This window comes from Gorilla gorilla, chromosome 3, assembly GCF_029281585.2.
Source record: "Gorilla gorilla gorilla isolate KB3781 chromosome 3, NHGRI_mGorGor1-v2.1_pri, whole genome shotgun sequence".
NCBI lineage: Eukaryota > Metazoa > Chordata > Mammalia > Primates > Hominidae > Gorilla > Gorilla gorilla.
The window spans coordinates 134250858-134264179 of record NC_073227.2 but is presented as its reverse complement, the minus strand read 5'-3'; positions in this window follow the sequence as shown (position 1 = coordinate 134264179).

The following is a 13322-nucleotide window of genomic DNA, read 5'->3' as shown; positions in this document are numbered from 1 at the left end:
TGACACAGTCAACAAGAAAATCTGGTAATCAGGCCGGGCGTGGTGGCTCACGCCTGTAATCCCAGCACTTTGGAAGGCTGAGGCAGATGGATCACCTGAGGTCAGGAGTTCGAGACCAGCCTGGCCAACATGGTGAAACCCCATCTCTACTAAAAATACAAAAATTAGTGGGGCGTGGTGGTGCATGCCTGCAACCCCAGCTACTTGGGAGGCTGAGGCACGAGAATCACTTGAACCTGGGAGACAGAGGTTGCAGTGAGCCGAGATTGCGCTATTGCACTCCAGCTTGGGCAACAAGAGCAAAACTCCATCTCAAAAAAAAAAAAAAGAAAGAAAAAAAAGAAATCTGGTAATCTCTGTGGCACACAATAATTTAACATAACAATCACAATTATTAATAACATATAGTGAGGCATATCAGAATTATAGGAATCTCATATAATTTTCAAATACATATTAACACATTTATAGGAATATAATCTAATGAAGGTTAAACAACATTTTTTATTTAACAATGTTTCTTGTATGGGTTTAATATACCAAATGAGCCAAAAATATCTCTTTTGGACCTAAAAGGACCCAATGCTTAATTTGATCTTGAAAAGTTTGTCAGATATCAAAAGGTTTAAAACCCTTCATAACACAAAACGGAATCCCAGGCTACTATAAGCCATTTATTTAGCCAAAGTGATAACTCTAAAAATTTTTTAAGCCAAAAACCTATACTCATTGATAGAGGGGAGACTCAGCTTTCCAAACAATAAGACCCAATAAAGACAGCATGAGGCCAGTTGAATTTATTTCCTCCTCTCTCTTTTTTCTATAGTTATTTAAAAGGTAAAGAAAAATCTTTTGTTTTCCATTTTAGACGATTAGTCTGTTGACTACCTGTTCCCTGTCCTAAGCAATTGTCAGCGAGGCAACTCTAATTTGTATATCTAAAGGGACAACTCTTAGGTGAAATAAGATAGAGAATTTCTATTTTAATCAAACCAAGAAAATATGGTTTGAGTAAAAGTTCAGGTGAGATCGCCAGGAAAAGCAGATACTCTTACGCATGGAGAGATTTCAAGAATCCCATTTTTACACTGAATCTTGGGTCCCAAAAAAGAGACACATACTATGGGATGGGACATTGCAACACTTTCACAGTGTATTTCATTGCAATGACATTTCTCCAAGGCTAGTGGGCAACCCAACTGCAATCAGCCCACTCTGTAATCAGCCCATCCCCCATTCTATACCTTCTAGGTGCTCAAGAGCATGTTTTTCTTATCTAAATGCACAAAGAAAGGAGTACCGGCTTGTAGTAGTAGCTACTCACTATAAACAATTGCCATTAGACATTTTTAAAAGTATATCTCTTATTTAGCTATTACAAATTAAGGTTTTTTTTAAAATAATGCAAAGTAATTTCTGATGCCCACAAAAGTCAAAGAGGTCGGGTAACACAATGCTGTGCAAAACACAGCAGAGCCTTAGGTTTTGAGAGGGATCTGTCCACTTACAATTATTTGGGTTCCATGAGGAAAACAGATTTCTCCCAAAACAGGGCCTGTGAGACCTCCTCCGTTTTTCCCAAGGCTGTCAGAAATTACCTTAGGTCCTCTCATGTGAACTTGAGGGTAGCAAGAGGACAGACAAAAGTAAATGGAGAAACAATTCAGTCAACTGAGAAGAAAAAATATATATATAATATATATTCAAAAAACAAGATCCAAGAAGAGAAAAAACATAACGGCCTTTTAAGTATGCGTATAGCTTGGATATCCCCTTTTAATTAAGCTCACTTCTAAGCATAGAGCTCTTTTATTTAAAAATTCTTTTAAATCTTTTATTACGAGACTTTGGCTGGGACAAACAGCTGACACCTCTAGCTTTTAAGCCTTTTGTTTTCCTAAAGGTATTTTCCTGAGTGAAACCAATAAGCCTTAAGTAAGGTTATGACTTAACCACGGAATCACAGGTTGTCTCCAAAAAGATGGCAAGTGGTTTTTACAAGAGCTAGAATTGCCCCAAAGATAACTCAGAGAAAGAAAAATTCAAGAGACAAATTCAGAAGTTGTTCATGGAGGAGAAAAGAATCAATAAGTATTAAAGGTTACATAATTATCAAAACAAAAAGAACCTATTCCTTAAGCTGAGAATTGAACCAAGGCCACACACCTCATGAAAGGGCAAGGTCTATAGCTACTGAGCTACAGCATATGGCAGTTGCCACTGCTCTTCCCAGAAGGAGCCTAGAGCAGTCATGTTTTAGGTTGCAAAATATTTTTAACTGCTCAATATAGCTTTTTACTTTCTAAAAAATTTTGCATTTCACTCTGTTGACCAGGATGCTCAAGATCATTTTAAAGGCTAGCTATGACATTATTACACATCCTTCTTTTATTTTAAACCATTTTTTCTTTAATTGTTGAGAATAAGAGATCTCTGAAGTCTTTTTTTTCTTTTGATGGTGTACTTAGTTCCAATAGTGAGTGAATCCAAAAGCCTTTTGAAGTTCAGATAGTAATTTTAGAGGTTTTTACTATATAAGCAAAAGGTATATCTAGAGGGAGTAGAGGAGGCATCTACATGGTTCCCAAGAATTCATTCTCAGAAATGACCTAAGACAGCAAAAGACAACTAAAGCCACATAGAAATGGGACCATTTAAGACAAAACTCACCCAAGGGCATGACACATTCAGGACAAAGAGTGTGCTGATGCAGCTCAGACTCCAAGTCCTTTTAGGCTAGCTGCCTGACATGAACCCAAAAATTCCAGCCCCCCAGATGGTAGAGACCAGGAGAGGTACCCCCACATGGTCACAAGGTCAAGCTCCCAAGGACGTAAAACAAGATGAGAGGGAAACCTCATCTGGCTTTTTTTAAGGGACTGACAGCAAAGTTTGTAGCTGACCAGTCTGCAGGGCTGGCTTGCGGCAGAAGGCTTACAGAGGGCCTAGGCTTGCATTTTATCCTATGGGGCCACACTTTATGACAGAACAACACAGAAAGACAAATTTATATAGCTCAAAGTACACAAGATTTGCTATAGCTGAAGACTAGTCTCACAAATCCCTTTTCCCATTAATCAAAACCTTGCAGGGGAGACAAACAGTGATTTTCACATTTCATCAACTGGTTTACACAGAGAGAGAGGCCAGGAGTCTGGCTGGTAAGAAATGTTTACCTTTTCTGGCATGTCAGGTTTTAGGGTTCCCTCTCTCTGCAGCTTCTGGAAGAGCAGAGTGGCTTTTGATGACCCTGCTCACTGTGCCATAGCTGTGGGGGCCAAGCCATGCTACAAAAAAAAAAAAAAAAAAAAGCACATCTTTTTCTGTTTTATGGAATCATAGGCAAAAGTCTCTCACTTTTTACAAGATGCCACCCAACAGGATGCATAGGGGAATATGTTGTCAAATCAAACAGGGAAAAATGGATTAGGAAGTCAGTAGCTCAAACTCTGGAACCATGTGCTGTCAATTCTCCCCTCAAAAGGCAGCACCCACAGTCCATAGGATAATATGCCCGAAAAGATAGACAACAGAAAAGCCCACAGGCTTCCCTTCCCCATAGGTGTGGGAAAGGGAGGAAAAGTGCTTAGCAGACTTAAAGATGACAGTCCTACCAGCTGAACCAATCAGCCATTGCAATCTGTCCTGCACAGGTGTCTATTCAATTTGAGCTGATGAAGTTAATGAAAAGTGAAGGAAAAGTATGAGGAAAGAGGAAGGAAAAAGACACAACAAATGGGGGACAGGAGAAGAGAGAAGCATTGTCTGGCAGTCTCGGGGAGGCAAGAAGAAAACTCACCAGTTGTGGCAATGCTGAATCAAAGATTCAGGTGACCACCTGTCATCCATGAAGGAGGCAGGCACACCTCGCCATCCTGCTGGCTCACAAGCCTCCTCCTTGGAGAAAAATGCTCACCACGTCCTATAATCCCATCATGGTTGCCAGAGAACCTGTTACAGACCACAGGCTCTTTGGCTCCCATGTAACAGAAGTTAACACAGGGCCAAGCAGATTTCCCAGACAAGATTTTTATTTTGGGACTTGTGGTTGAGCAAAAGGGAGACAGCAGAGGTGCGGTGTAAGGATCCTCTGGCTGGCTCTCTGAAAAAGCCTAAAATCTGCAGGAGGTATTTTTTTATTTTTATCAAGCAAAGCACAGGAATTGACATCAGGGGTAAGGTATACAGGCTGAGCTGGGCAAAGCACATGAGAAGTAGGGTATGCAGGTCAGCGCATCTCGTTGCTATGGTTTTCTTGAGTAATGGGCTACCTGGTGGTCTGGCCAGCAGCAATAAGGCTGTAAATCAATTGTTCAGCATTCCTTCCCAAGGTGGGACACTTCACAAGATTCATTCAATGTTTAGTTCTCCTAAAGCCAATTTCTGGAATTCTTTAAGTGAAAGGCATGGTTAACCATTATGAAAGCACAGAATGGCAGCTATTTCCTATGTGTGACTAAAGCCTGGGGTTAGTGGGCATAGCATCAGTGAGATAGTGGTGCGGGTTTTGTGAAGAGAAGAAGAAGAAAAAAAAACTACATGAAAAAGGAGTAGTATCCCATCCTATTCTATCTCCAATAGATTTTAAAATAGACAGACAGAAATGGATACTTTTCTTACTGTTAGTACCATTATATTTGTAACCTGAATCTGCTATATACAATTATGTCATAAATTTTGTAAAGTCTTAAAATTCTAATGAAAATTTTAAAATCTGCTGAGTCCATTTAAATTACATTCAAGGGCAAGGAACAACAACCCTAATAGAAAAATTTAACATGCAAACATTTAAGTGCTTATTCAACTACAAGAATTCTATGGATAGACAGAAGTGCATGGTAGTTCAGGGATGTCATTAGCAATGTCATTAGCATTGGCTCTGGCTCTCTCTCTCTCTCTCTTCTCCACTATCCTTAACTTATAGGTCTTCATCCTCATGCTTTTCATTTCATGGTCATAAAATTGCTGCTGCATTTGCAACAATCCTGTTTCAGGAAGGAGAAAAAGAAAGAAGCAAAAAGAAAAAAATGTACCTGCCCATCAGCTCTGTGCCTCAGAAACTCCTCTCCTCATTAGCCAGATCTGGTTCACACAACATTTCAGTTACCTCCTATTGTATAACAAAACACCACAATACTTAATGGTGAGGACTAAAATCTGACCTTTTCTTCTCTTGCCAAAATTCCCATCTAAGGGGCCTAGAAGGTATTGCCCTACAAACCATAAAATCTCATTAGATGTTTATTATTAACCATGTATAATGTGGCTTGCTTTCCAACCTGACTCTGGTGTAGGATCACATGATAGATAGCAAATCCTGAAGGAAATCAAAATATTTCACCCCAAAATACTTTTATTTGATGTATTTAGAAATAACTACCACAGGGCCAACAAGTTGAAATGGCCCTGCAAAGTCATATTTTGTGGGAGAAATTTGCATCTGTAGAGAATCTCCATTAATGCAGGCAGGTCTATCCTTTCTAGGCCTTTCCTGGATCTAGGAGAGATTAACTGTGAGTCTTCCACCTTTAAGGCTTGAAAAGAGATATTTACCATCTATTCTCACCCAGGGCTGCTACCTGAGAGGCTTTATCTACATAAGAAAAACCTTAACTCAAGCATTGCTTTCTACCAAATCCAAGTCTTTGGACAATAGTTTAACTCTCTCAATCAACTGTCAACTAAAGAATCCCTAAAACCCACCTATGACTTACAAGTCGCCCACTACACAACCCCCAACTCCACACTGAGATGTCCCACCTCACCCCGCAGAATCTTCCACATATAAATCCAAACTATAACCTGACCACCTCAGATACACTTTCCCAGGACCCCTTGAGGTTGTATAACCCCAGGCCATGGTCACTCATACTGGCTCAGAATAAGCCTCTTGACATCTATTTTGGCAGAATTTGGTTTTATTTCATCATCAATTGCTTTATAAAAGAAGAAAATAGCAAACAATTCTTTCATTTGCATACATTTCACTAGGAAAGGCCAGAGGATCTAAGACGGCTTCATCTGTAAATCTGCCATTCAACTGGGACGGCTAGAATAACTGGGAGTTGTCTGGACCTCTCCACTTTATGATTTTTCTTTATGATTTTTCTTCCTCCAAGATTTTTGTCTCTGTCCCCATGGACTTTTTTCTAGCCAGTAGCTGGAATTCTTTACATGATGGGTGGCTTCTAAGAGAGTGACAAACGGAAGCTGCAAAGTCTCTAAAAACCAAGCACCGCATATTCTCACTCATAGGCGGGAATTGAACAATGAGATCACATGGACACAGGAAGGGGAACATCACACTCTGAGGACTGTTGTGGGGTGGGGGGAGGGGGGAGGGATAGCAGTGGGAGATATACCTAATGCTAGATGACGAGTTAGTGGGTGCAGCACACCAGCATGGCACATGTATACATATGTAACTAACCTGCACAATGTGCACATGTACCCTAAAACTTAAAGTATAATAATAAAAGAAAAAAAAGAAAAAAAAAAAACTAGGTAAATTAACAACAAGAAAAAAAGATCTAGGTCCAGACGTCAACCAATGTCACTTCAACACAGTCTACTGGTCAAAACGAGTCACACAACCAGCCTATGTTAGTCTGTTTTCACAATGCTATAAATAAATACCTGAGTTTCAATTGACTCACAGTTCCACATGGCTGGGGGGGCCCCAGGAAACTTACAATTATAGCAGAAGGCAAAGGGACCTTCTTCACATGGCATCAGAGAGAGAAGAGTGGAAGAGCAAAGGGGGAAGAGCCCCTTATAAAACCATCAGATCTCATGAGAACTCACTCACTGTCATGAGAACAGCATGGAGGAAACCGCCTCCACGATACAATCACCTCCCATGAGGTCTTTCCCTTGACCACAACTGAAGATGAGATTTGGGTGGGGACACAAAGCCAAACCATATCACAGCCCAAATTCAAGGGCAGAGGAAAACAGACTTTATCTCTTCATAGAAGGAGAGGCATACATATACAGGGATGGAAGGACTTACTCATGGCTGTCTTTGCAAATAATCCACCACACGTACATATTCTATTCCAATTGCTGTTCAGAAAAAGTTTTAGTAGATCAAAGAATGGTCACAACAGTATCTGCCTTAATTCAAATACTTTTTTTTTTTTGAGGAATTTCCATTCATTTTTTTTTGTAACACACATATATATAACATTGTTTACAGCTTAATTTTAACTTATTATACAGTTTAATTTTAACTGTAAAGATAGACAGTGTTTGTGTGGATGAACTATAGGTAATTTTTTGTTATGTTTTTCATTATCTCTGATTTTTTATAATTATAATGTTACTTCCATATTATTAAAAAATAATAAATGCTCTTCTCTAAAAGCTAAATATTTACTGGTGGTATCTTTTATAGATGTAACAAACATGATACACACATTCCCTTATAATTGGATATTTAGGTTTATAATTTTCTTATTAAATCATGCAAAGATAAATGTATATAAATCAGTTTTCCTAAAAATCTGTTTTCTAAGAAATAATATTTCTATTTGGATTTGGCCAGCAGTATATAAAACAGTCTGTCTAATCATATCTTCAGCAACATTGAGGATTTCTGTGTTTTTGGCATTTATTACAACTTACTTTTACTTGCTTTTCTTTCTTTTTTTTTTTTTAAACAAAGTCTCACTCTGACGCCCAGGCTGGAGTTCAGTGGTGCGATCTCAGATCTCAGCTCACTGCAACCTCTGCCTCTCAAGTTCAAGTTATTTTCCTGCCTCAGCCTTCCGAGTAGCTGGGATTACAGGCACACACCACCGTGCCGGGCTACCTTTTGTACTTTTAGTAGAGATGAGGTTTCACCATGTTGGCCAGGCTGGTCTCAAACTCCTGACCTCAGATGATCCACCCACCTAGACCTCCCAAAGTGCTGGGATTACAGGCATGAGCCACTGTGCCCAGTCTTTTAATTGCTTTTCTATGATTAGTGAGTTTGAGAGTTTACACAGTTTTTTGTGGCCATTTGTCTTTTTTATTGTATGAATTGTCTACACCATTGTCAGTTTTTCTGTTGGGAACTAAAACATTTTTTCATTGCTCTTTGAAAGTCTTCATATAGTAAGCATATTAACTTCTTATGTATAGTTTATTACATTTTCCTAGTTTCTCATTCGCCTTTTGGAGGTTTTTCCCATACAAAAATTTTAAATTCTGTATTTCATTTGTATTTTCTTGCATAGTGTATATTCTTAGATGATACACACCTATTCTGTTAATATTTAAATTTTCTTCTAGAGTATTTTAGAGTTTTTTTATACTTAACTTTTTGATTCACTTGGGCTTGATATTGGTACATGATATAATGAGGTTTAAGGTAAATCCCCCATTCCCACTGTGAAGAAAAAGGCCATTTCTCAACGCCATTTGTTGAAGAATCCATCCATCTACCTCTATATGTATAAATAAATTTCAATGAATATTATATTACATAAACATATATACACAACATATACACTATTGTTTGATTAGTTTATCAATTCTTATAACAACAAATGATGTATTTCTAGTTTTATAATATTTTTTAAATCTATCAGGCCTATTGTCTTAACAGGCAAGATTCCAGTTTATTTTTTCTCAAAAAAAAAGGCATTTAGCTCCTTTAAGTTTTTAATCATTCCAAATTAACACTCAAACCTTTATTTCACAGTCCTAAAATGATCCTACTATTCTTTTCACTTAGAATTGTAATGAGTGTATATTAATTTGGAAATAACTGAGATATTTAAAATACTCTCATGAGGAATATTTTGTCTCTACACATGAGTTTTCTCTTTTTTTTGGTAAAGTTCTGTAATTAATGTGAATCATGGTATTTCTTCTTAGAATTCTCCCTTGATAATATTTTCTTGCTATTCGAAATGAAATAATTTTCTTTCATTACATCCGCTAAGTAGTAATTATTACACTGGAAAACTCTTGATTTTTTGTATCCTTCATATACCTGATCCATTTTTAGAATCATTTTGTTCATACAAGGGTTTTCAAATCATTTTCTTGGATATTCTTTGTATATGCCATATTGCCAACAAATAAATGTTTTTGTCTCATTTACTGCAAAATAAAAATCTTATTTTTTTCTACTTAATGTCTTTTTTTTCTGAGATGGAGTCTTGCTCTGTCGCCCAGGCTGGATGGAGTGCAGTGGCACGATCTTGGGTCACTGCAAGCTCCGCCTCCCAGGTTCACGCCATTCTCCTGCCTCAGCCTCTCGAGTAGCTGGGACTACAGGCGCCTGCCACCACGCCCGACTAATTTTTTGTAGTTTTAGTAGAGATGGGGTTTCACCATGTTAACCAGGATGGTCTCGATCTCCTGACCTCATGATCTGCCCGCCTCAGCCTCCCAAAGTGCTGGGATTACAGGTGTGAGCCACTGTGCCTGGCCTACTTAATGTCTTATACATTGGCTAGGATGTGAGAATAGTATCATGATCTATTTATTCATTCAACTGATATTTAGTGAGTACCTAGCCTTTTTCTGGCTCCTAAGCTGCACTAGAATTAGATCACTTTTTCAATTTCAGAACCCCATACTTGTTTGAAGTGCTCATCCCTTTTTTGTAATTAGGGTTCCCATACCATTATTCAGGCTTTTCATAGGGAAGATTTTTTTCTTTTTTCTCTTTTTGACTTTATAATCTTTACACAGAACCACAGAGCTTGAAACATTAGATATTCACTAGATGTTTTATGAATGGTGAAATGAATGATGCAGTGTGTGATCAAAGACATGTCTATGGAGAAAAACTAAGAAGGGTGTGTTTATTTAGTATAAATGCACAGCATTTCTACCCACTAAGCTTCATCAACCTGTAACAAAAGAGCCATAATTTTGGAGACCAAAAATATTATGAGCAGTACAGCTGAAATGAAGGGATTGTTATGCCAGGGAATGATCTGTGCAGTGAAAAGCAGCAGGAAGCATGGAGGTTTTGCCAAGAAATCTTATTTTTAGACTGCTTATACGTAAGATGTTTATGCCTCTCTAAGCACTGAGGACAGTCTAAGGAACAAGATCATAATAACTTCTCTTTCATATACCTGGTATTGCATTAACTGTGAGAATGGAAGGCAGAGTAGCTACACAAATGAAACTAAAGATTTAGATGTTGACTTGTAGGCAAAGTCCAAATTAAACAATGATAGGGTTGTTTAATGTGGAGAATTATGGGCAGAAGTATCATTTTTTAACCCAATTGTCAAATTATATCTAGGGTTATCTCGAAATTTAATTTAGAGATTTAAGAATATATAGTAATACTTTGCTTTCACTATATCTAGTTTTCAATATGTATGCAAAGTCTTTAACAACCCTAGTTATCAATTTGTATATAAAGTGATTGGGGAAAGAAAAAAATGGATTCTCTAGTCTAGAACATTGGTTTTCAAAAAAGGTCCCTTCTATTTCTGTTGGGATGAGATGTCTTAAATAAACAGGGCTCCAAAGATTTCATGAAAACTACTGCTGTAGACTAATTTTATAACTAAATAAGTTTTTCTGAGTAATAGTTCTTGGATTTGTGCTGGCTACCTTGGGTCATTCTATTCAAGCTGTAAACAAGATGATATTCGTGGTCCTTTTTAAAGAATACTTTGGAAGCTTAGTAATAATGGGCCAGGAGGAAAATATTTTCTAAAAACAGTGAAGTCTGCCCATGGAACCCACATTAAGGAAGGAATTCAAAGTAAATGTACTTTAGGTAACTGAATCAGCTTTTAATCTGCTTCATTAAAAATAAAAGATTTGTTAAATAGAAAAGGCTAGGGCATTCCTTCTTGATTAGTACTAGTGGGTAAATGTTGTATAATGGCCGAACTAATCCTTGCCTACTCAAAAATAATGAGATGATAAATTCAAACTAATTGTATTATTTATTCCTTAAAATAGAACAAATATACCCTAAGTATTTATGAAAAAAGTTTCTGGCACATCCATCACATATAAATTGTCTCATGAGTGTAGGAAAAACAAGTTTTGTTTTCATTAGTTATGGATAATTAACATATAGTTACTTCACTGTGCTATCATTATAGCTTTCAAAATTGTAATAGAAGAAATTGCACACTGATACTATACTAGATAATAAAATGAACACAAAAGCATGCATCACTCAGGCACAGGATTTTAAATTAGTCAGGTATGATATTATGTTCAATATATAGGATCTGGAGATATAAAGAGGAAAATAAATAAAGAATTTTCCAATGTAATATTATTCATCAGAGAGAGCCTAGACAGTCAAAAAAGAATATAAATAATACCTAAGGTTGACCAAGAAACTAAATAGTTTGTCCCCTAGGCTTCAGTATTTAAAAAAAAATTTCCTAAGTGACGCCAACCCTCTTTCATAGAAAAAAAAGTCAGAAGAAATCAGATATCCTTAATGAGCAGTGGCTCTGTAGCTATATTTGTGTATTTAATCAGACCTTTCATCATTACAGATTATAAATAAAATATGAAGCCTTTGCTTCACGCATTAGTAGCCAGATGCAACAATGCATACATAAATTATTTTTCACTTTATGCATTGAATCCAAGCACGATAAGAAAGAAGCACCTACTATTTTAAAAGTCTCTAGCCTTATTTAATCTAGGCTACTGTGAATAGGAGAAAAATAGTTGCTAAAAGATGGCAGAGTTCACTCAAGCCAATGAAATTTTAAAACACCTCAAAGTAAACAAAGCCAGAGAGTTCATCAGCTAGCGCTGTGTCATAAGGTTATCTGCATATTAGGTGATCCCAGTGGCTACAGAACTGATTTTCAGAAACACTAGTGCTTTGAGAAAAAAATGTGAACCATATTATGATTTATAAGATAAATACTGAATGTGTTCTGGGACCAATTTTCAATTTTAACTTTTTCTAATAACATTATCTCAAAGATTCTCATCTCCACTTCTCTATCACTTAGTAAACATTGTATTGTCTTCAATAGCAATCATTCTATGACTGAAAATTATGATTAAACATATTATCATTTTATAATGTAATAGTTACTAGCACCCTTTATATACATATATTTGTATATGTAAAGATGCTAGCAACTGTTATATATATTTATACTTAAATATTTATTTTATATATTTAAATATATACTTGCTTATATATTTATATATGTTTATGTACACAGATGCTTCTTGACTCACAGTGGAGTTATTTCCTGATAAACCTATCATAGTCAATAATATCATAAATCAAAAATACATTTAATGCCCCAATAAACCTATTGTGAAGTCAAAAAATCATAAGTTGAACTGCCATAAATCAGGAACCATCTATGTATAACATACATATATATTATATATAACATATATATACACACACACATATTGTATGTAACATATATATATATACACACACACATATCAAATCATATAAGCAGCTCCCATACTCATAATACAATGTGCCAGGCTCCCTTTTAAATACTTTATATATATAATTTAATTCTCTCAACAATGCTGTGTAATAGGTACTATTATTATCCCCTTTTTACTAAAGAAGAAACTGAGAAACAGAGAGGTTAAGTAACTTATCCAAAGTCATACCTGTTGTAGGTAGTGAGACTAGGATTTAAACCCAGGTGGTGCAGTATTAATACCCACACTCCTAACAATGTATAAAGGATATTTTAAGAGATTATAATTTTATTTGCAAATAAGGGACGGACTTTAGTAAATAGTTAGTGACCAGCCAACAACAACAATAAAATGCTAACGTAAGGCATCATTCATTCTTAAATATCTGACCAGGAAATGACATGGTATGTGTTTGCCTGTAGGTATCCTTGTGTCCTTTTGTTTGTTGCATGTGAGATAATCCTAAAGGCAGGTTAGGCAGCACTTTTTAGAAAAAGATTAGTTATTTTTTAAGGAACACATACTGTCTATCCATTTAGCTGAGAACTGGAAATTTTTTTTTACTTCCTAAAGGGATTTATAGACCCGGAGCATCTTTAGACATTCTCTTCACTTTGACATTTTTCATGTATTCAAATGTTTATATCTCTCAGGATTTAGTAGCCCCCCTACATTTCTTATAAATTCTTCCCTACGCTTAATATGTGGATCAATCTTTTTCTCATTTTAGTTCCTATAGCACATATAGCATGTACCATTCATTGGCAAGTAAATGTTTCTTGTCCTACGAAATCTTCTTCTGTCTCATTTTTAAATCTCATTTCATAGTTTGAATTCTTATCTCTTTAGCTTGACTGAAAACTCGGGGCTTCTACTTTTTTCCATAATGCATAGAATATTATAAAATAAATATTTGTTGATAT